The following is a 21,986-nucleotide window of genomic DNA, read 5'->3' on the forward strand; positions in this document are numbered from 1 at the left end:
GGTGGGGGTGGGGGGGGTGTCATGGTGTGGTGGTGAGGACTGTAGTTCACTTTCCTCCAGGAGATGAAAACCTTATAACGCATTGTCCAGTAAATGAGTCCCCACCCAACATGTTGAATGCATAGCTATCACGATTAATTCCTAGACCAGTCATGGTGACCTACACCTTTAATCCCAGCACCATGTGGATCTTTGTGAGTCAGAGGCCAACCTGATCTACATAGTGGGTTCCAGGATAGCCCAGGCTACACAGTGAGACCCTATATCGAAAACAAACAAGCAAAACAAACCCCCAAAAGAATAACAATTGAGTAATTCCTTATCTTTGAAGATCTGGCTGATTTCACATAAATGGTGGATTTGCAGTTTCATCCATTTCCCTGAAAATGATGTAATTTCATTCTTGGTTATCCATTCATCTGTAGATAGCCATCTGCACTGATTCTGTAACTTGGTCATTGTGAACAGTGATGTACAAAGACAGATGTGCCGGTGTCTCCGTGGTGCGTTGACTCACGGTCCTTTAGGTATATACTCGGACGTGGTATAGCTGGGTCCTACGGAAGTTTACATTTAACCCTCCCTGCTGATGTCCATCCCAACTGTATGTACTGCCATCCATCCCTGCTGGCAGTCAATAAGGATCCCTTTCTTTCCCCCATCCTAGCCAGCATTTGCTGTTGTTTACTTGGCGTGGCCGTTCTGACTAGGGTGAGGAGGCATCTCAGTGCGGTTTTGATTTGCCTTTCCCTGGCGGTTAAGGGTGTTGAACATTTGTTATATATGTGTTTTAGCCATTTGTACTTGTTCAATTGAGAATGGCTGTTCAGGCCCACAGCACAGTCATTGATTGGATGATTTTTTTTTTTTTTCATTCATCTGGAGATTCTGCTGGGGAAAGTATGGGAGCCCATGAAAGCTTCCTAGTGAGATCTGAGCTTGCTTTACACAGCAGGGCTGCATTAGGGGATGGCTGGACCACGTGCGTGGTCACCAGGTGTCTGGGATGGTCTGCACTTGGCTATGCTGGGAGGAGGTCTTTTGCTCCACCTGGGCATTCCTTTAAAAGCCCTTTAGAAGAGACAGAAGGGGCCGGTGGGTTTTGACCCAGGCCCTCCTGTGGCTATCCTGTGTTTCTGCCTGTCTCTCCCTCTATATTTCTAAGTCTCTTATCCCTCACTCCTCAAGAGTGCATGGGGTAAATAAACGTGAGAGTAGGTCTCCCACAGGAAAAGTAAAAAAGAATATGGAAAGGAGAAGATATAAGGGGAAAATCTACAAGAAAAAATAATGGAGGAAGGAATATGAGCAAAATGCATTATATTCATACATGTAAATGTCATGAAGCTCATAAACATTGTACAATTAGCATATGCTAATAACAAGTAATTTCTGTGAATGCACAGGTAAAACAGTGAAGGTGAGGAGAAGATATTAGTGTACATCTCTTCAGGCTAAGACAATGGATCTCAACCTGTGGGTCGCAACCCCTTTGAGGGTCTCAGATACCCTGCATATCAGATATTTACATTACGATTCATAACAGCAGCAAAATTACTATTAAGAAGTAGCAACGAAATCGTTTTATGGTTGGGGGTCACCACAACTTGAGGAACTGTATTAAAGGGTCGCAGCGTTAGGAAGGTTGAGAACACTGGACTAAGAGGCCTCATGTTCAAGGACTGGATCAGCGTCCACGCAGTCATGACTTTATGCGGATTGTACTCTGACAGCTGCGACACAGAGAAGGTGAAGTACCAAGCGCCTGTCATGTGCAAGGGTGCAAAGCACGGAGACACACCACTGGGCCCCAAGTCGCTCCCCCTCAGAACATGTTTCCTTTGAGCACTCAAGCTGGCTTTTACTATAGTTCTGAGGCTGTGGAAGCTTAAATCTGAGGCCCTCAAAAGTGGCAGCATGTTTGGAACAGCAAGTGTTGACTGTCAGAGCAATCTCCAGATCTCTTGACTGAAAAAAACTTTAGCGTGCTTGCTGGGACGTGGGCTGTGCAAATGCTTTCTGGAGTGAGCCATTCAGCCAGTAATCATAAGAGCTCTGAGCATATGTGGGCCGGCTCTTTTGTGTTTTTATTTCAGGAACTGGCCTTGATTTGTAGCATGTTTTATTTTGTTTATTCAAATTGTGCTTTATGATTTATAATTGCATTTTCCTTCTGGGTAAACCAGAAGGCAGGCAGTATGGTGATGAGAACCTCACAGAGTTGGAAGTTTCGGAGACTAGAGGATAGGGATCCCTTCGATGTGGAAAAGAAAGCCATGGCTAGCAACAGTTGACAACCTCAACTTGGTTTGTGTTTGACGAAAGAGACACTTCCTCCAGTGGAATTGTCTGGCTTTCCCTACTTTGGGCTTGAATCCGGATGCTCCCTGGAGATTGTGCTGACTTCCTGAAATGCTAACTAAGTCTGAGGTTTATGTCACGGCACAGGGGCAGGGTGCAGGGTCGTTCTGCGGCTCACCCCAGAACGTGGCGGCACGGAGACTAGGCAACCCCACACCCACATTTGACTGAAAGCCATTGAGTTACTTCTTGATTCAAATTTCTAGAACAAAACTCAACCTGCAGCAGAGGAGGCAGGAAGGAGCATCTGTGGGTGTCTCCTTGTCCCCTCTTTTCTAAGAGTAAGAACTCTGCTGTTCATTCCGCGGGTCTTTGTTCAGCAAGAACCATTAGGAATGGAGAGCTTCAGGAATCCATCACAGTTCTTGCCAGGGAAGAATCCAAGGTGCAGACAGATACAACAGCATCATCCACTGTGCTGCGTGCGCATGCCAGAAATCATCACATTAGGAGGCTGGAGAGATGGCTCAGAGGTTAAGAACACTGGCTGCTCTTACAGAGGTCCTGAGTTCAATTCCCAGCAACCACATGGTGACTCATAACCATCTATAATGAGATCTGGTGCCCTCTTCTGGCCTGCAGGCAGAACACTGTATAAATAATAAATAAATAAATCTTTAAAAAAAAAATCACATTAGAGAGATGCGCAAGAGTGCATGAAGAGTCAGTGGTCAAACATTCAGAGGATTCCCTTAGCATGGTTGTATTAAGTAAGTGGGAACCTTGAACCCTTAAATACATTACACACACACACACACACACACACACACACACACACACACACTCAGACAGAGAGAGAGAGACAGAGAAAGAGGCACACTTTGAGAATTTTATACAATGTGTCTTGATCACATTTATCCTCCCTTTCCCAATTTCTCCCAGATCCACCAACCCTCTCCCTACCCACCCAACTTTGTGTCATTATCTTTTTTTTCCCCCTCCAATCGAGTTCATTTGTGCTGACCATATATTCCCACATACTCCAGGCAACCGGAGCATGGTCGACCTACCGGGGTCCACACTTTAAAGAAAACGGACTCTCCCTCTCTAGCGGCTGGCAATTGCCAATCCCTCCTCAGCTGGGAATGAGACTTCCGTACAGGATTCTCCTTTGGCTAGGGGTGAGTGTGCAGATTTGGGTAGGGTTACAGCTTTGCTACCTGAAGCTGCGCCTGGAGTTTTCTAGAAATTTCTTTGGAGGAGTCGAGAAGACTAAAATGCATTAACAATAATCACTATCCATGCCAGGAAGAAAAGATCAATTTACTTTGAATAATTTGTTTTAGAAGGCATGAAAGACTGCCATGTGAAATAGTTCCATTACAGAAATAATCTTAGCCGTGTGGTGAACTTACTTTCATAGACTCTTTTTGTGATAATAACTGATGGTGTCCAAGACGATTCCCTAGGGAAAGTGGAGGAGACGTCATACCCATGCAAAATGTCTAGACTAAGAAAATCTGGCTTCTAAACCTGCCGCTAAACACGTGTTGAATATATAATCCTCATATAATTACTTAATGTCTGTCAACTTGTTTGTTAATTGGGATTGTGGAGATGATGCCCAGCTTGGTGCTGGAAGGATGGTTCAGCGGGTTAAGGTGTTTGCCCCCAAGCCTGACAACTTGAGTTCAATTCTGAGACTCACATGGAGGGAGAGAACAGATTCCTACAAGATATCATCCTCAGACCTTCGCTGGCATGTGCACACACGCGAACACACACACACACACACACACACACACACACACACACACACGTAAAATGTAAAAATCATGCCCAAACTGCCTGTTTCCAATAATGCTGGTAACATTATGTGGTGAGGTCAATGGTACCTGGTACCCCTACCCTACAGCTAACTCCAGAATCCAGTCTTGGTCTGACTTCCCAGCAGCCTGTCCCTTCCTCGGCTCTGATCTGACTTAATCATGTTCCAGTACCGCTGTGCCTTGCAGTGAGCTGTAATAAACCACACACACACACACACACACACACACACACACACACACACACACTTGTGTGAAGTTTTCTAGCTCAATTTAGCATCCCTTCCTAAGAAACGGGTATCTAAATCTACCCCGAAAACTGAATAATAGTGCAATTTCACTGAAAGCTTGGTCAAAGGGATCTGGGGGACCGGTGTCAGTTTCCTAAGGCTGCAACAACTGCAAGCCCATCACAAACTGAGCAGCTTAAATCGGTAAGAACTTATTTGCTTGTGATTCTGAAAGCTCAAAGTATAAAATGGTTTCCCAATGGAGTCATGATTCTTCTGAAGGGTGTAGATAGAAACTTCCTTTGCTTCTTCTGGTGGCTTCCAGCCGTCCATAGTGCCCCTTGCATGTGGCTGTATCACTCTAGTCCTGGCCTGTGTTATCCTCAGGCCTCTACATTTCTTACATTCACTACATTAGATTTAGAGTCCATCCTAACTCAGCCGACTTAACGTCTTAACTAATTACATATGCAAGACCCTAAGGTTACATTATTGGGTTCTAGGTAAATGTGGGTTTTGAGGGGGCACTACTGAACCTTCTATGGAGGTATTTATACACTGTGTGGGGGATGATGTAAACCCTCTTGACAAACCTTAGATCAAGTTTGCTCTGGTTTTAGATGCAATACCAGGGGCCATCTCCCAGCCCATTCACGCACTCAACTGGACCCTGTCCCAAAACGCTTTGTCACTTTTCACCAACTACCTAAAATAAACCTGGGGTCCCTTGGACACACACCTCATCCTCATCCTCCCTACCAACTGGTCATTCCAGCATCACACCCCCTCACTCCCAAATATGCCTTGAATTTCCCCTGGTGTCTGTGGCCTGTTCCAGGACACAGCGCAGCTACTCCCTGAGATGCCATAAGCGGCTCAGAGTTGGGCTCCTGACTCTGGTCTTCCCTCCCACTCCCAGTCTTTGCAACAACTGTCCAGGAGCCTGTAGAGATGAAAACCTGTTCCACACGCCTCACTGATGACTCTGCCGTGACTATGTGTGTCCGACCTCTCCGCTGACTTCTACCTCATCCCCTCTCTTGTGCTTACACACAGGGTCTGGAGCTGTCTCGTGCTTGCCTGACTCTTCCTCACATCCATGCCCTGGCACGTATGACTCATGCTTCTTGGCACACGATGCTCTGTCCAGCCAGTCCAGCTTGTATCTAGTCCTCTTTGCCGTCTTGTCTCAAGCATGGCTGAGGTCACGTCTGGGTTAGACGTATCGCCGTCAGTGTGCATCTTATCCCCTGTCATGTTCATGCCCAGGTAGCTTAATCCCTGATTCTCTCGTCAGGCTTTCAATTCCGATTCCTTAATATTCCGGGAATCTGTACCTCAGATATCAAGCACAGTGCCAGGCTAATAGCAGGTTTATTGAAGGCTTGTGTAGTGAGTAAAATGAAGTCTTCTTGATAGAGTTTTCAATTAAAAATTGGCCCAATCGGGACTAATATATGGCTTACTCAGAGGCAGTGTAGTGGCTCTTTAAGATTTCTAATCTCTGTACTAGAATATTCCATATTCGATTCTCTAGGACAGTGGTTCTCAACCTTCCTAATGCTGTGACCCTTTAAGACAGTTCTTCATGTTGTGGTGACCCTCAATCATAAAATTATTTCCATTGCTATTTCATAACTGTAATGTTGCTACTGTTATGAATTGTAATGTAGTATCTAATATGCAGGTTATCTGATACATGACGCTGTGAAAGGGTTGTTGGACCCCCAAGGGGTCTTGACCCACAGTCCCCTAGGACCGACTGTGGTCCTGCCACCCTTTGGTAGCAATCACAGAACAAGGGCGTAGCTCAACTTGAGAAATACGTTCATACCCACGCTCTACTATATCTTCCTGTTTCTTTTTATGCTATAGTTTTGCACCAAAATAAAAACCCCTTTTGACTAGCTAACTTGCTGAGATGAAGAAGTCTGCGCCCAGAGCCTCCCCCGGCAGGAGACGTCTAGAAGGCACACTGTAGCTGAAGCAGGCGGATTTCCAAGAAGTGTGTCAGCACACCTGTCGGGAACTGCCTCACAGAACCGGGTCTGGTTCCCACCAGCCTGCCCTCTACGGTTCCGTGTTTGCAAATCCAGCCACTTTCTCCCAGGAGTCTGGTTGCTGAGGAGGGCATCTGCCTCCTGAGCGTCCGTCTGCAGCAGGGTGGATGACTCGGCACCAAGCACAGCCCCTTGTTTTCAGCCACCATGGCATTCTGTGCACCCAGGTCAGAGCCGGCATTGTGGATACATGGAAAAAGATGATTCTAGCCCCCAAAGGAAGAGAATTTCATTTGTGGATCCCCACATCACTTACATGATGTGAATCCTATTTCTGGTCGGTTTGGATCATCGCTTATCTGTAGACCCAATCACAAGATGTTTATTCAAAGGTGACGATTAAAACGGTGGTGAGATAGCTCAGTGGTTAGGACCACTTGTTGCTTTACAGAGGACCCAGGTTCAATGCTAAGCACCCACATGGTGCCTCACAACCACTCATAACTCCAATTCCAGGGGATCTGAAACCCTCTTCCAAGTTCCAAAGGCACCAACCATGCAGGTGGTGCACATACATACATGTAGGCAAAACACTTATACACATTAAAAGAAAAAAGAGGAAGAAATTAAATTTAATTTTGAAAAAAGGAAGTGACAGTGTGGATGCCTATCCTTATGTTGAATACATTGATTTTTCTCTTTTAAAATCATTGACATGCATTATTTTCATAGCAACAATAATTCCTTATCCTGTAACCCTTAAAATGATGGAATATCACAATAAGGCATGAAAAGATACCCCACTCATGGGAATAAAAGCAAAAAGCAAATTTCAGGAATACACACACACACACACACACACACACACACACACACACACACTTGATTTTACCAATAAAGACTTGGGAGCCAGATGCTGGACTGAAAGCCTGCTAGCTCAGAGAGTCAGAGGACACACCCAGCTGATCTTCCTCCTCTGCCAATGTCCCAGAGGCCCTCTCTTCTCCTATGCCATCTCAAAAAACTCCTCAAACTGAATGTCCCTCTCTTCTACCTCCTGTGCACCTCTCTATCTATCCTCCTGACTCCCTCTTACTCTCTATGTTTTTTTCTCAATGATCCTATGTTTACTTCCTGTCAACTGGTTGCTTGCTACACCTCTTGACCTGTGGTTGACTTTATTTAATCCTATTTACAATATCCAAAAAGAAAGCTGCTGTGGAATAATCCTTCTGTACACTATGAATATGTATTACTCTTAAGGGTTAATAAAAAGCTGACAGGCTGGTAGCCAGGCAGGAAGTGAGGCAGGAAAGCCAAACTGAGAATGATGGGAAGAAGGAGGGCAGATTCAGACAGATGCCAGCCAGCCTCCGAGCAAGCAGGACATGTAAAAAATGAAGTAACAAGCCATGAGACACATGGCAAAGCATAAATAGAAATATGAGTTAATTTAAGTGTAATAGTTAGCCAGCAACAAGCCTGAGCTATCAGCCAAGTATTTACAATTCATGTTCAGCCTCTGAGTCGGTTATGGGACCAGACGGTCGGGACAGGAATGTCCAATTACAGAAAGCTCTTGGATTAAAGGTGTGTGTTAGTGCTGAGCCACATCACAACTAGAAACAGGTTTTTCCAGTAAATAACACAATCTTGGGATTCACAGTGTGATCAAATATCCTACAAAACACACACACACACTATCTACACACACACACACACACACACACACACACACACACACACACACACGTACACATGCATACATACAGTGTGTGTGCAAAACAAACCCATTTTTATATTTTTGAAATCCTGATGAAAGGTTCTAGAGCCAGCAGCATGGACACTCCCAGGCATTTGTTACAAATGCAAATTCTTAGGCCTCTCCCAGACCTACTAACCTGAACGTTGATTAGAAATCAGCACCTGTGAACATGACCTCCATGTGGCTCCATATATTCCAGCAGAAGACTGGCTGCCTCTACTGTATGCTGTGTCCTGCTTGAGTTTGCTACTGTACATAGATAGTATCCTAGAGTCCAGCATCACCCTATAATACCATTACAACTGGCATAAATTTCCAGTAAGTGCACTGCTTATGTTTTAGATAAAGATTTTGATGTCATGGCTTCTAGCTCATGGTATTCACACATACTTTCCATTTAACCTAAACTGTGAGATTAAAAGGAGAAATTTTATGCCTCCCCCTACCCCAAATGCTCTAACTATATGCAAAAAAAACCTTTCAGTACAAAGGCACGTGCAATAAACCAAGGCTTTTCAGGCTTTAGGCACACGGGTTCCTTGGGTGTCTTACTAAAATGCCGACTAGCCTAGGTCCTGTTCCTGCATTCCTAGACAGCTCTAGGCTGTCCCTGCTGCTCTATGGGTCCCACTATTGAACAGCCAGTTACTCTAATATTATGTATGGTTACTGGGGAGATCCAGTCATGGGGATTTCCACTATGACACTCCACCTTGCACATTGTCCAGATTATTAACAAAGAACTATATTCAGAAAAACAGAGGAAAGAATTTTGAAATCTTTCTCTAGAATCTGCCTTACTTGTTCTACATCTGTCTATATGCAAACCGAGACTTTAAAAAATTTCCAAGAATGAATCAAAAAGAAACAGATTTGTTGGACCTATAACCCTGCTGAACTGGTGTTCTTGGGGAAAATGAATGTTTAAAAGCAGTGGTAGGAGGTGTAGAGGGCAGGAGGAAGAGTCATATCAGATGCAGTCCTAGTGTATCAGACATCTGATTGTGCGGATTTAAGGAGGTAAGTGATTGTTGTAGAAACACAAAAGAATGCTGGCTTCGGCCATGACTCAATCCAAGTCTTCAAATAACATTTTCAAAAGCTGGTCTCATACAGTGCTCTGGTTGGACTTGACATAAACTAGGATCATCTGGGAAGAAGGACTTCAGTTGAGAAAATGCCTCCATCCAGATTGCCTATAGGTCAGTCTGTAGGACATTTCCTGGATTAATGATTGACATGGTATTGATCCCACCCACCGGACAAGAATAAGACCACTACCACAATTTCGGAGCCAAACTCGAAGCAAGATTTATTAAATACTGATCAGGATGATAGACAGTGGTCAGATCTACACCCAGGATTCCCAGAATTACATTATATGAGGTGCAGGGGGACTTTTAAAGGTGAGACCCACAAGGCTACGTACTTCCCACCTTTGTCCAGTCAGGGGCAAACGTACATCCTGATGTACTTCCTGCCTACCTACCTCCTGCCTATGTGTGATCAAGCACTTCCTGTGCAGTTGGGGCAACCAAGCTTCTTTACAGAAGCAAAAATATGTGGCTTGCTATCTTACATGAACAGCAGCCCCCAGCATTCCAGGAGTTATCCATCCTTGGGCAAGTGGGGCTGACAGGTTAGAGGCATTTCTGTCTTACAGATCTCTTAAGCACCGTCATTTAAACTTAAAACCTAACTTTAGCCATCACTGTGGGCAGGCCCAGCCCACAGTGGGCAGTGCCACCCCTGGGCAGGTTGTCTTGAGTTGTATGAGAAAACAGGTTGAGCAAGCCAGGCGTCACAAGTCCATAAACAGCACCCCTCCATGGTCTCTGCTCCAGTTTCTGCCTCCAGGTTCCTGCCCCGACTTCTCTCAGTGACGGACTGTTCCCTGGGAAGTGTAAGATGAAATAAACCCTTTCCTCCCCATGTTGCTTTTAATCAGTGTTTCTCACAGCAACAATAACCTCAGACCATTTCCAAGCTCTGAGTTCTGCTGCGCGGTGGGGTTATTTACAGACTCCCTTCCCCTAACACTGCGACCATCAGCCCTAGGTTCTGCCTCTATGATCGGCAGTCACTACAGGGGGGATAGAAATCATTTTCTCATCAAATGCTTCAGAACCCCACCTCTGAATCTGCTGGCCTTGGCCTCATGCATACTTCTAGAAAAGTCTGGAGTGGTGATGACCTCACACAAACAAATGGGGAAGGGTGACGCCCCAGTGAAAATCAATTTTTTAATGAAAGAATGGGGGACTGGATGTGAATGTGAGAGGTGATGCGATCTCTCTGATCTTCAGGCCACCCTTCTCCTTGCATTTGGTTAGAAGCCAGGTTAAGTGACTTATGCAAAGTCACATAGATCATGACCGGGGAGCCACCATTTCCTAGCTTCTTCCTCATTGGTCATTCCTCTCCACTGTGGCCTTCTTGGAGTCTAGAACTTAGTCAGGCACGGAGCCTCCGTCATGTCGGCCTTATCTTTGAATGTTGTCTTGAAAGACGTATTCCACCCTACTTGACTTAAAGAAACTAAGAGTTCGTCTGTCATCTTTGACTCCCCTGCATTGGCTGCCCAGAGTAAGAAAACCACATTCCTTCTGTGAGAGTAATCCCCACTACTCCTTTGCTCTTTGGGGAAACGAGTCAAAGCTTGACGAAGTGTAGCCTGCCTATCTACTTGGAAGGACTCCGAGCCATAGTCTGGTGATCTCAATGAGTGAGGTGGATGCCCTGTGTGTGGAGAAGCTCACACCAGCCCTCTATCCTTCTGGGTCTATTTTTTGACCCTACAGTTTGATTAATAGTCTGGTCTAGGTCTTCCCTTTCAGGTGGTGTGTTGCTCTCTCAACTTTCCCAGGCCCAGTGATATCCCCATGGACAGGTAGAGGCATGCATGAAAAATCTGGAGGCCTGCCCAAAAAGCATGTCTGCAGTTTGCAAAGGGGCAATGTAGCAATTACATGAGTAATAGGGAGGCAAGTCTTCTATGAGAAATCAACGCCGGGAAAGGAGGGATTTCCTCCTCGGAGGAAGGGTGCTGGGTGAACTAACTCTTGCCTTGAAAGCCCTGGTTTTTCCTCTCCCTCCCCCCAAATTCAATCCCTATCTTTCTAAACTTTTTTTTTCTTGAGTCCTTCACCCTGGCACTCAATAAGCCATGGGGAAGAAAGAGAAAGAACTGACTAGAAGCTTACAGTCTGCTTGCTCATAGCAACTGAAAGTCTTCTCAGGTTCTGGTTCCAGGGAAGGGAGCTGAAGAACTCACCCTGGTGCCTGACGGGTTCTGAGCAGCAGCCAGGCTCCTGGTGGCTCCTGGAGCAGGTAGGAAAAAAAAGTGGTTGTTCTTATATTTTGCTTTGCACGAACTATCGTCTGAAGACAGACTGGATCCCAAGTACCAGTGTGGGGGTACAGGAAGCTGACCTGTATAAGGGCTTTGGCTTCTGACTGAGAAGCTGCAGCTAATGGGAAGGTGGGTTATGCTGCGGAGAGCATCTGTGCCGTGAATCTTCCCTGGAGAGTTGTTACAGCCACAGCAGGCAAGAGAGGCAGGAGCTCACATTCGAATGAATCGCTGCCTGTGTTTCTGAACTTCCCTCATGCGCATGTTGGTGTGTGTGCCCTGTCTGCAGACACACGCACCATTGTGAAGAACATTCTCAAATCACAGATGCTGATCTGGGCAGAAGACAGGCTCCATGTAAGGCATGGTTTTATAAAAGCCTCACAATGGCTTCTTGTAAGACACTGCCGTATGTCCTTGGAAAGGACTCTGAGAGTCTGAGAAACATTAAGCAAGTGATGGTTACATTAGCATCACTTGCAGGCTCAGCCCTCAGGGTCACAAGAGATATCTACGCGTTTTGGGTTCGTGCACTTCTTTATAAGGAATGTAACTTAGTAAAAGCAGATGGGAGGCCGTAAAACAAATATGATGAGCTAGTGCGAGGTTTGTCATAACCAGATCCCGAGCGCTGTAAAAGTAAAATATGATGCATGGCTGGTAGAAGGAAGTAAGAAAGGGAATGTGGAGAAGAACAAAATGGAATTTGTGAGAATTTTTAGGTCCGCCTTTTCAGAAGAAAACTAAGTAAGTTTGGGAGTCAGCAACCAGGCAATCATCTCTCAGATAAGACATTTAAGAATCATGTCATTACATCACAGCTTTGCGGTGACTGATCCTGACCGTTGGGGGAGAGGCGGCTGGGGATGGAGAGAAGAGATACCTGGCAGAGAGGGCCAGGAAAGATGCTGGGTGCTCACTTTGGCAGCACATGTACGAAAATCGGAATGGTGCAGACATTAGCATTGCCCCTGCACATGGATGACGTGCAGAGACCCTGGGTTTCTTTAACTACCTTTTCTGTGAATGTTAACCAGTGCCTCCTGGGTTTTAGGCACTGGGATAAACCCTCAACTGTGTATCTGCACATCCATTCGTCTATATCGATCCTTCTGCTTCTCCTCTTCAGTAGCCTTTACTTACCTCTTATTGCTGTGACCAATGAAAGCACAGCTGAAGTTTTGGTGTGGCTGTGGGCAGGAAGCGTGCTGCACTCTCCAGTTAGGAACAACGTCTGATGAAAATAACAACTCCCAGGCTTCCCTGCTTGGCCCAAGCTTTCTTAAAGTCCAGTTCTTGGTGGCCTAGTGATAGTCAGTGCTCTGCTATGGGATTTACATACTGCTGTGAGCTCCATGTTTCCCAGGAAAGAACATTGCTCGTCTGTGAGGACGTACAAGGCAGGGGAAGGCTCTGCCCTGTTCTCCAAGACCCTTTCCTCCAGAGGATTCTTTCCTGGTGTCTCCTGGGGTTTTTCTTCCCCACTTTGGGACATATCTGAATGCTTCTGGACTGACTGGACCTTCCTTTGTTCTAGTCCCGGGGCCATCCCTGCCCCTGGAGGCTGGCACTGTTCTGCAGCTCTTCTGCTGTAGACCCAGAGACAAGGCTGATAGATGTGACCACTGCATTGTTCCCAGCATGCACCCTTCCTTCTCATTTCTTCCCGATAGCTTTGCTGTGTCATTCCCGGCTCTGGAAAGTCCTGACTGTGTCACTGGCAGTCACTGTCTCCAGCTCATGCTGAGCCCAGGCTCTTTCAGCAGACACTTGACAAAGGCTGTACGTCCCTGATCTAGTATATGCTTTACAATACGCTTGTGAGGTGAGGACTACCAATACCCCACTCTGTGAAATGAAAAAAAGAAGAGAAGGAAAAAAGGAAGGAGGGAAGAAAGGAAGGAAGAGAGAGAGAGTGAAGGAAGGAAAGAAAGACAGAAAGAAAGAAAGAAAGAAAGAAAGAAAGAAAGAAAGAAAGAAAGAAAGAAAGAAAGACATGCTTGTGGTCAAGGTCAGACTGAAGCGGCACTAGAGAGCCTGCACTACATCCTGTGATGATAGAGACAGGTGAGCTGAGCCCGAGACTTGCCCAGGAGACGGTGCACACTCCTGAGGAAGGACAGAGGATGATGCTATTCCAGCCTCCTCGGCTCCTTTGTCTTCCATGAAGCCTCAGAAAAGGTCTGCTGGTGGCCACCAGGGAGACCAAAGGACTCGCTCCCCAGCCTGGGGTGACTCCTCTCTACAGTGGTCTGCCATGCCTGCCTGACAGCTGACATTTATCTTGGTCCCCATTGATGAAGAAGCGCTGTGCAGCTTGCTCTTTGCTTGCTATTTAAGGCCCACATGGGTTCTTCAGGCATGAGGATGGGGGTTACTGCTTGCCCAGTGCCGGTATTTGTGGAGACAGGCTCCAGCCTTTAAATGTCAGGTTGCCTACGCCTACTTTTCCCTTCTCTTGACTTTCACCTTCTATACTTAACCCCGCGCGCGCGCGAAGGCCCCGGGACTCTGCTCTATCAACTTCTACTTACCACTCGTAGCAACTACCAGAAATGATTCCCATGAAGAGGTCAAAAAGTCTCTGGGCTACTTATCACTAGACTCCATGTGTTACTAGTGATGGCCTAGGCTCACTCATGGGGAGCGCTCTTGCCTCCTGAACCCCTTCATGCTTTCAACCCACATCCAAGCCTTCTGGAATGTGGATTTCTGTCTCACACGGCTAGAGAGCGATGTCAGGGAAGAGCTCTCAGTAGCATTAGTACCAAGGCGTTGGGTAGAGTTCTCTGGCTAACTGGAACCGTGCCCTGACCCTCCACCTCCTTAGACTAACTCTTTAAAAGCTGTTGTTATTGTGAGACTTGGAATGAGTTAAAATGTAACCAGCTTTGATATTTGGCCTTAACTCTTAGTTTCAAAGGGTTTTCTTTGTGGTGACATTGTTTTTTTAAAAGAATGAGAAAATTGGAGATTTGAAACAAACAAACAAACAAGAAAACTAGACAGGACTGATCTTACCTGAACACCTACTGTGAGCCGTGTACTCCACTAGACTCTTTACATACAAAGCAGCATTTCACCCTGATAGAAACAGGCAGAGCAGAAAGACTGATGGCCAAGAAGCCTAGAATTAGGCTAGTCAGTGTGGTGATGGGTAGAGTGCCAGGCTCAGAGTCAAAGCTCAGAGTCAAACCTGCCTCTACCACGGTGCCTTGATTATACAGCTTCTCAGTGGAAGCGTCCTCAGATGGCTCATCTCACTGAAGCTCCACAACCCTGACAGAGATCCATGACAGTTACTTGGTAGGTGCAAAAATTTAGAGTCCAGTACAACCAGTCTCATGGAAACTATAGCTCCCATTACAGTTAACTCATCTCAGACACAGTTGATTTCCTGGGGAGTGGTGTGCACATGAAAAGTTTTACACTCCTGGATTCTAGTGAACAATAATCTCTTCATGTAGCTTTTGACTTTTCCATCCTTAATCTTAGCAATGTGCCCACTATTTGTGCTGTACTTTATCTGCTTTATTTGTTCATTTGGTCTACATTTATGATGGTTCCTGAATGTCCTTCTGGGTCATTCTCCATTGTCTTGGAGTTTCGGTCTTGGTTTCTCCTTAGAGTATTTGGCCACACTCTTGCATCCCCCCCAAACATGCTTTACATTCTTTATAGTCTGGACAGACTGACAGTTTTCCAAATAATTTAGTTTGCTTCCACTTAGAGTAATAATCCGTATTTTAATCAGTTCTCTCTTCCTTCATTGGAATATAGTCAAGAGAAGTACAACAATGTCTTCAGTCAATTAATTACCCATTTTTGTCTCTCAAAAACCCCACTTCCACCAAATGCTGCAACTGAACAAGTTAGCCGAGTCCTTTGTCCACTTACAACGCTCATCAGAATGGCCTTTGACATTTCCACAGACATCTGTTCATGACAACTTGGGTATTCTCTAAAGGGTACTGTTCTCTGTGGCTCCTCTTTTCCTTCTACAGCCTAGAAGAATCACCATAAAGGTCCAGTTGGGGAGAATACAAACATATAAGCATACAGGAGGGCATGGTCTCCAGAGAGGAAATCACCTAGTCAATCATGGTCTCAGTCTATCCTATATTGAGCTGGATTTGTGTGAAGATCAGGGGAGCTGATTGCAGAAGGCTTTTCTTTTTATCACTGTTCCTTCTGAGAACGGACACCAAGGCAGTTCCTAGCAGTGATTCTTCCTGTCAGAGTGGTAAGACCTGAAAGGCCATGGTCAACGCCTACTGGAGTTGAGAAAGTGGAGGAAGGTCTGGGAGAGTTGAGAAATAGATGGAGCACAAAGGAGGAAGCTGGGGCTAAGGAGTAATGGCTTATGGGTAAAGCAGCCTCCTGGGATTTCTTGAAATGAAGCCTAGTAAGACATAATCATTGATTTGTTGATTTATGTGGTCGTCATCCTCAAGATGGCCGCTAAGGGCCCCTACCTCCTGATATTAGCATCCAGCATTGCCCCTTTCCTCGTTCTACCGAGTGGGTCTATGACTAAGAGCACACAGAAGTGACGGTGTGTCCGTCCTGATGTCACGTTGTAAATGATGTTGGAGCCTCCATGTCAGTCTCCCTCTCTGAGTCTCGCTCCTTCTAAGGAGATGTGAAAGAAGATGTGGAGAGGCTCATGTGGAGAAGGGGACAATGAAAGTGCCTCCCCTGAAGTAGGATCCCAAAGCGTACCTTCACCAGTCAGCTGTGCCCATGACCTGCAAGACTTCTGTAAACAGATGGTGTCGGTTAAATGCTGATACATAGCAAACACCTTAAACAGCAGTGGCCTAAACCAACTTCAACATATTGTTTCTTAGGGTCCATTGTGTTAACTATCCACTAACCACTTCAGCTGGCCCTCTGCATACTTGTGTGCTGTATCAGTCACAGGTATAAGAGGGCGTCACTCCAGGGATCAGGGCTGCTGGAATACCTGAGCTGGCCTTTTGTCACAGGCCTCATCAACAGCTAGACAAGAGCAGGAACTACGGAACTTCTTGTAGCCTGGCCTTGGAAGTTAGATGTCACCTCTGCCGTGTTCTATGGAGTAAAGCATGTAAAGGGATCCGCCGAGATTTGAAGGAAAGAGACCTGGAGGCTATGTTTTCCTTTGCTCTTGTTTTGTTTTGTGTTTGTTTGTTTGTTTGTTTGTTTTTGAGCAGGGCTGCTCTGAGCCAATGCTTGTCAAGACACTTGCTGTAGAGCTCAGACTGTCCTCAGACTTATGGCAATCATTCCACCTCAGGACCCCACATGTTTTGTGTGTGTACCACTACACCTGGATAAAGTCCATTTCTTTTTTCAAATATATTTGTATTGATTCTTGTGAATTGAATCCAATGTGTTTTGACCATATTCACCCCCAGCTCCTCCCCTTTCCCAGACCTACCCTCACCTTTCAACTGACCCAACTTCATGTCCTTTTTCTTTTTATTAACAATAACCCACCAGGCTCCATTTAGGCTGCCCATGTAGGTGTGGAACCACTCACTGGAGGGTAGTCAACCTACAGGGGTACACCCCTAAAGAAAACTGACTCTTCCTCCCTCAGAAGCCATCAACTGTCCGTAGCTCCTCAGTCAGGGCTGAGAATCCTGTTTCTTAGCAACATCTTCAAATGCTTTGTCCTCACTTTGAATCCACAGAGTCTACCTTGGGACAACGTATATGCATTCCTCCCATGTGCAAAACACATCCACTCCATCGTCTCATGTGCCGCATCCAGTCTGCTACAGTCAAGGTATCTGGTGTCTTAACAGTTCCCTTCATCCAGAGGGGAAGTTTGCCTTCCAACACAGCCCGTCTAAGCCTGTTGACTTCCTCTAAATTCTGCTTCCAAATAAGCCATGTGCCTGATATACAATGAAACATATATTCATATACAATGAAATATGTACGCAAGCTATTCTGAATAGGAGAGATAAGCTGTAGCAATGGCATCCAGTCCAGAACATTCTCGAATCTGTCTACATATAGATTGTCATGTTCCCAGTTCCTTGAACAAATCCTGGCTCTACTTTTGACTCACCACCTAGATACGTTTTTTTATTAAGAGATTTTCTATTCATTTTACATACCAACCACAGATTTTCTTGTCCTCCCTCCTCCCGCCCCTCAGCATCTCCCCCCCCAACCCATCCCCCATGATTGGAAAAAGTACAGAGACAACTAGCCAAACTAGTAGTACTGGACTAGACCACCTGGATTCTTTATTTTACATTCTAAGATGTCTTTTGGGAAAGACATGGCTTGCGTTTGCCACTCTGTAGTGCTCCCTGCCGCTAGAAAGTGGAGAGTCAAGAAGTTTCCCACCATTTTAAACTGATGCTGCAGTCTGCTACAACACCTCTGAAAACGTTGTAGGATTTCTATGTCCTTTATCGTGTTGTGCATTCCACAATGTTCATACCCGCAATGCTTTTGGGGACAGGTCTCTCTCTCTCTGTACTAGTGAGGGCCAAGAAAAATGTGCAAATCACAGATGGAGCCACGTTTTAAAATTCTAACAGCTACTTTGTGTGTGTGTGTGTGTGTGTGTGTGTGTGTGTGTGTGTATGAAACAGACAGACAGACAGACAATGAGCATGCACACATGCTCATGTGCACTGTTCTGGAGATTCAACCCAGATCTTTGTGTTTGTTAGGCAAGCACTTCACCATTGAACTGTACCCCCAACCCCCATGACATTAAAACAAAAAAAAAAAAAAACAGTATAGAGAAATAGGTTAATTTTAGTAATATATATCACTATGACCAAAGTATCATCTCAACAAGCAATCTACGTAAAGATTAAGATACTTTGTGGGTTTGTAGACTTCATTTTAAGGTTCTACTGTTTATTCTCCACTTTAACTGCCTCTCAGTTTAGACTGGCCACGTTTCAGCTGCCCGCTTTCCCAGGGCTAATAGTTGCCACATTGGACAGCCTGCCCTAGGCTGCTCAGGGTGGTCTTGGGAATAGGCTTCAGTGGCTCTTTCCAAGTCTTCCAGGTGCATGTAAGGCAGGGCCTTGCAGCCTCAGCCTCCAAGAACTGTTGTCTGTGGTCATTCCTTCCATGGAGGATCTTTCAGTGGCTGCAGGCAATGGATGTGAAGACCAGTCTTGTCTTCTAACAGCATGTCCTGGGCCCTCATCGGTCTCCATTTGAGTCAGACCCACAGATTTAGTATGCAGTTTTATTATTATTATTTTGTAAATTGTGGCAGGTGGTATTTTTGCTAGTTGTTTCACTAATGTGGATTTCTCTTCTTCTGTTCTGCCCTCTGCCCACCATGTATCCTGAAGCCAACAGTGCTGCCCATTCACTGGTTTGTGTCTTAGTGGCCAGTCACAGAACAACAAACTATACCACTTAGTGACTTAAAACAGTAACTATTTACAGTGAGTGGCTTGTTTAACCTCTGCTGTGTTCACCCAGGCTTATTACGTAGCTGCATTCAGGTGGAAGGTCCACTGGGGAGGCTGAGCTCAGTCGAGACAGATGGGCCTTGCTTTCTGGTGGGGAGAGAGGCCTGGTGTGTGAGCACTTATAAAGACTCTACCACAGACAGTTCTGGTCCCATTGGCCCATGTGTGTCATATGATCAAGCCTAGAATCGATGGGAAAGTGAGGCGGGGCAGAGCACAGGCCGACACTGCAAAGTCTTCCGGCCTCTTTCTTACAGGCGCATTGCCTATTACTCAAGACAGCTGAGCATTTTTTTAGCCCAGGCGACTCCTCAGCAACCTCCCCAAGGCCCCAGACACAGATACCCGAATTCCACTCCAAAGCTGCTGTTGCATGCACAGGTGCCCTGGCCGCAGCCCACAGGGAACAGAGTTGAGCAGACGCTGAGGTGTGAGGTGTGACTTGGAATCCCAGGGCAGTGGCTTCCAATCCAGACCATTCCCACCAGTTCCTGACTGTGCTGTCAGTAGGTGGTGTTGGATAAGCAAGTGTTTCACGTGATTCTTTCCCTCACCGAGGCACCGCCTCGCTCTAGCTCAGCTCAGACTCTCTGCAGTGACAGCTGAGCACATGGCTTTTCTGTAATAGGAAACGTGGTCACCTGCCTTTAACACACAAATGAGGGAAGAAAGAGGGACTGAGTTCCCAGTGCCCAATTTTCCTCTCCATATTTTATGTCGGAAGTTCCGCGGTGTGACAGCATGTCAGACTTCCCATTTAAAAGAAATCGGCTGAGATTTATCCTGCACTTGTTAGGTGTCAGAACGTGCGCAAAAAGCTTCAATGACTTCCTCTCAATTTCTCAAGGCAGTCTTTTTCCAGAGGAGGAAACAAGGCACAGAGAAACAGGTTAACCACTGGAAGTCACACAGCCAACAAGAGAGGGAGGTGGGGCCTGAGCTCAGGCAACCTGCAGACAGAGAATGCAAAGGAGATGGTGTTACCAGATGAAAGAAGCCTTGGCAGGCAGGACTGCAGCAGGAAGCAGTCACCTTCCAGAGCCTTTTCAGGAGCTTGGTTCTTTAGGCTTTCCGTAGAAAATTGTTCCAGGACCCTGACTCCCATCTGGTAAACTGCTGTCCAAATTATCACCCCTTTTTCTAGTTTATTTCACTTGGGTCTCATATCTGAACTGAGCTCGGAAGACTGAAAACATCCTAATGTGTTGTGGAAATAATGGCTTGGTGACCCTGAACCTGACTAGAGAGCATGCTGAGTCTAGGAAGATCCCCTGCAGGGCTCCCGTTACCCTGGGGGAGAAGCCACAGCCCTGGATGGAAGTGGACTGGTTCTCTCACTACATGTCAGGATTTACGATACGAGAAAGAGCCAGGCTTGCAGGGGGATGGGGTGGGGGAAGAAACCACTCGGATTCATAGTTGAGTCTTTTCAAACCTTCCCAAATGCTTCGACCGTTTGGGCAGTTACAGGGGAGAAATGGTAAAGATGTAAATTCAGGTGGAAGAATATAACGTAGTGTGCATGCGAAGGGAGAAACTTGGATGAAGCGAGGCCTGGGTGAGTCCCAAACACAGTCTCACCTAACTAAAGCCATATTTGTAAAAGGGAAGACATTACAGCCTGCTAAAGTGCGGTCTATCGTGGGGCTAAGAACCCTCTTAATTAGATTACTTCCTTTCTAGCCAAACTCTTATGCAAATAACAGAGGTTCCCTTACTAGCACTTAGGCTTGGGTGGAACCTCTGTGGAGACTCATGCCCGACTGGCTGACCGCAAACAGAGGCATCCGCTTTGAAGCAGCATGTGTGGGCGATACTTCTTTGGGATTCTCCGTAGTACCGGGTAGCATCAGGCATCTCTCCTCTGGCCCATCGGAGAGAGAAGTTCTGACACGAGCGTAGACGGAGCATAGAAGGAGCCTTTTGAGTCAGACCGCAGTAGACGTTCACAGTCTGCCGGTGAGCCGCAATGTCAGCTGCTGAAAACGGCAGCCGAGAGCTGTCACTCAGCCACATTTTCAGCACCACACTCAAAGCAATTCTTTTAGATAAAGATTTATTAAGCTGTTGCGCAGAGCAGAGCAGACTACGCTTGCCCGAATTTGTTTTTTACAATGTTTCTATTTAAAGGTAGACAGTGGCTGCCGGTTGCCCTAACTGAGTCACACAAACGCTAGCTGAAAAGCTGATGAGCCCATGGCCCCTGCGGCCACGGGGTCTCCTTCCTCTTGAGGCTCCCCGCTTCCTGGGAGCTCAGAGGGCGGAGCAAATATCACGACAGGCCCCTAATAACTCGGTTAAGAACTAGGCCTCAGTTCACAAGCAAAAGGCAATCAATCACCAACGCCCCTGACACTAGACTAGGCATGTATGCCTTGGCCAACTCCCCTTCCCCCCACACAGGTAATAACCAAATCAGGACAAACCTAGGACTTGTCCAGACTTGCCCAGAATGGAAAAGCTATAGCCTTAGCCCACCCCTGCTAGCCTTAACCAATTAGAAACATGCTAGTATGATTGCCACTTGTATCAGCCAATCGTAGATAAAATGACCTAACTGCTCTAGGAACTCCCCTTAGCTATGCTTGAAAGGAGCTTACACATTCCTCTCTGGGTCAGGCGAGTGACCCCACATTCATGCGGTATAATAAACGCTCTTGTTGATTGCATCGTGAATGGTGGTCTTTCTGGGACTTCTCGAGGACCATAACAGAAGCCTGTTCTCTAGTAAAGCTCGGTCCTATGGCTCAGACTGAAGCCAGGAACCTTGCTGCCGGTGACTGACACAACTCTAGCTAGGAGGCAGAGTGCCCTCCCAGAGTCAGGGCTTGTGGAGACCCACAGAGGCTTCCTAGCGAGACCTTACTCAGGGTCAGAGAATCTGTCTGAGCTTGCTTTACCCAGTAGGGCTGCATAAGGAGATGATTTGGCCATGGGCATGTTTACGAGGGTGTTTGGAAGGGTCTAGACTTGGCTGTATGGTGTTCTTTGATGTTGCAAGGGGGAGGTCTTTTGCCTCTCCCCTTGGCATATTATAAAAGACCCTTTTCAATAAAGGATGAGGCTGGGG

The sequence above is a fragment of the Peromyscus eremicus genome, chromosome 14 (assembly GCF_949786415.1).
Source record: "Peromyscus eremicus chromosome 14, PerEre_H2_v1, whole genome shotgun sequence".
NCBI classification, from domain to species: domain Eukaryota; kingdom Metazoa; phylum Chordata; class Mammalia; order Rodentia; family Cricetidae; genus Peromyscus; species Peromyscus eremicus.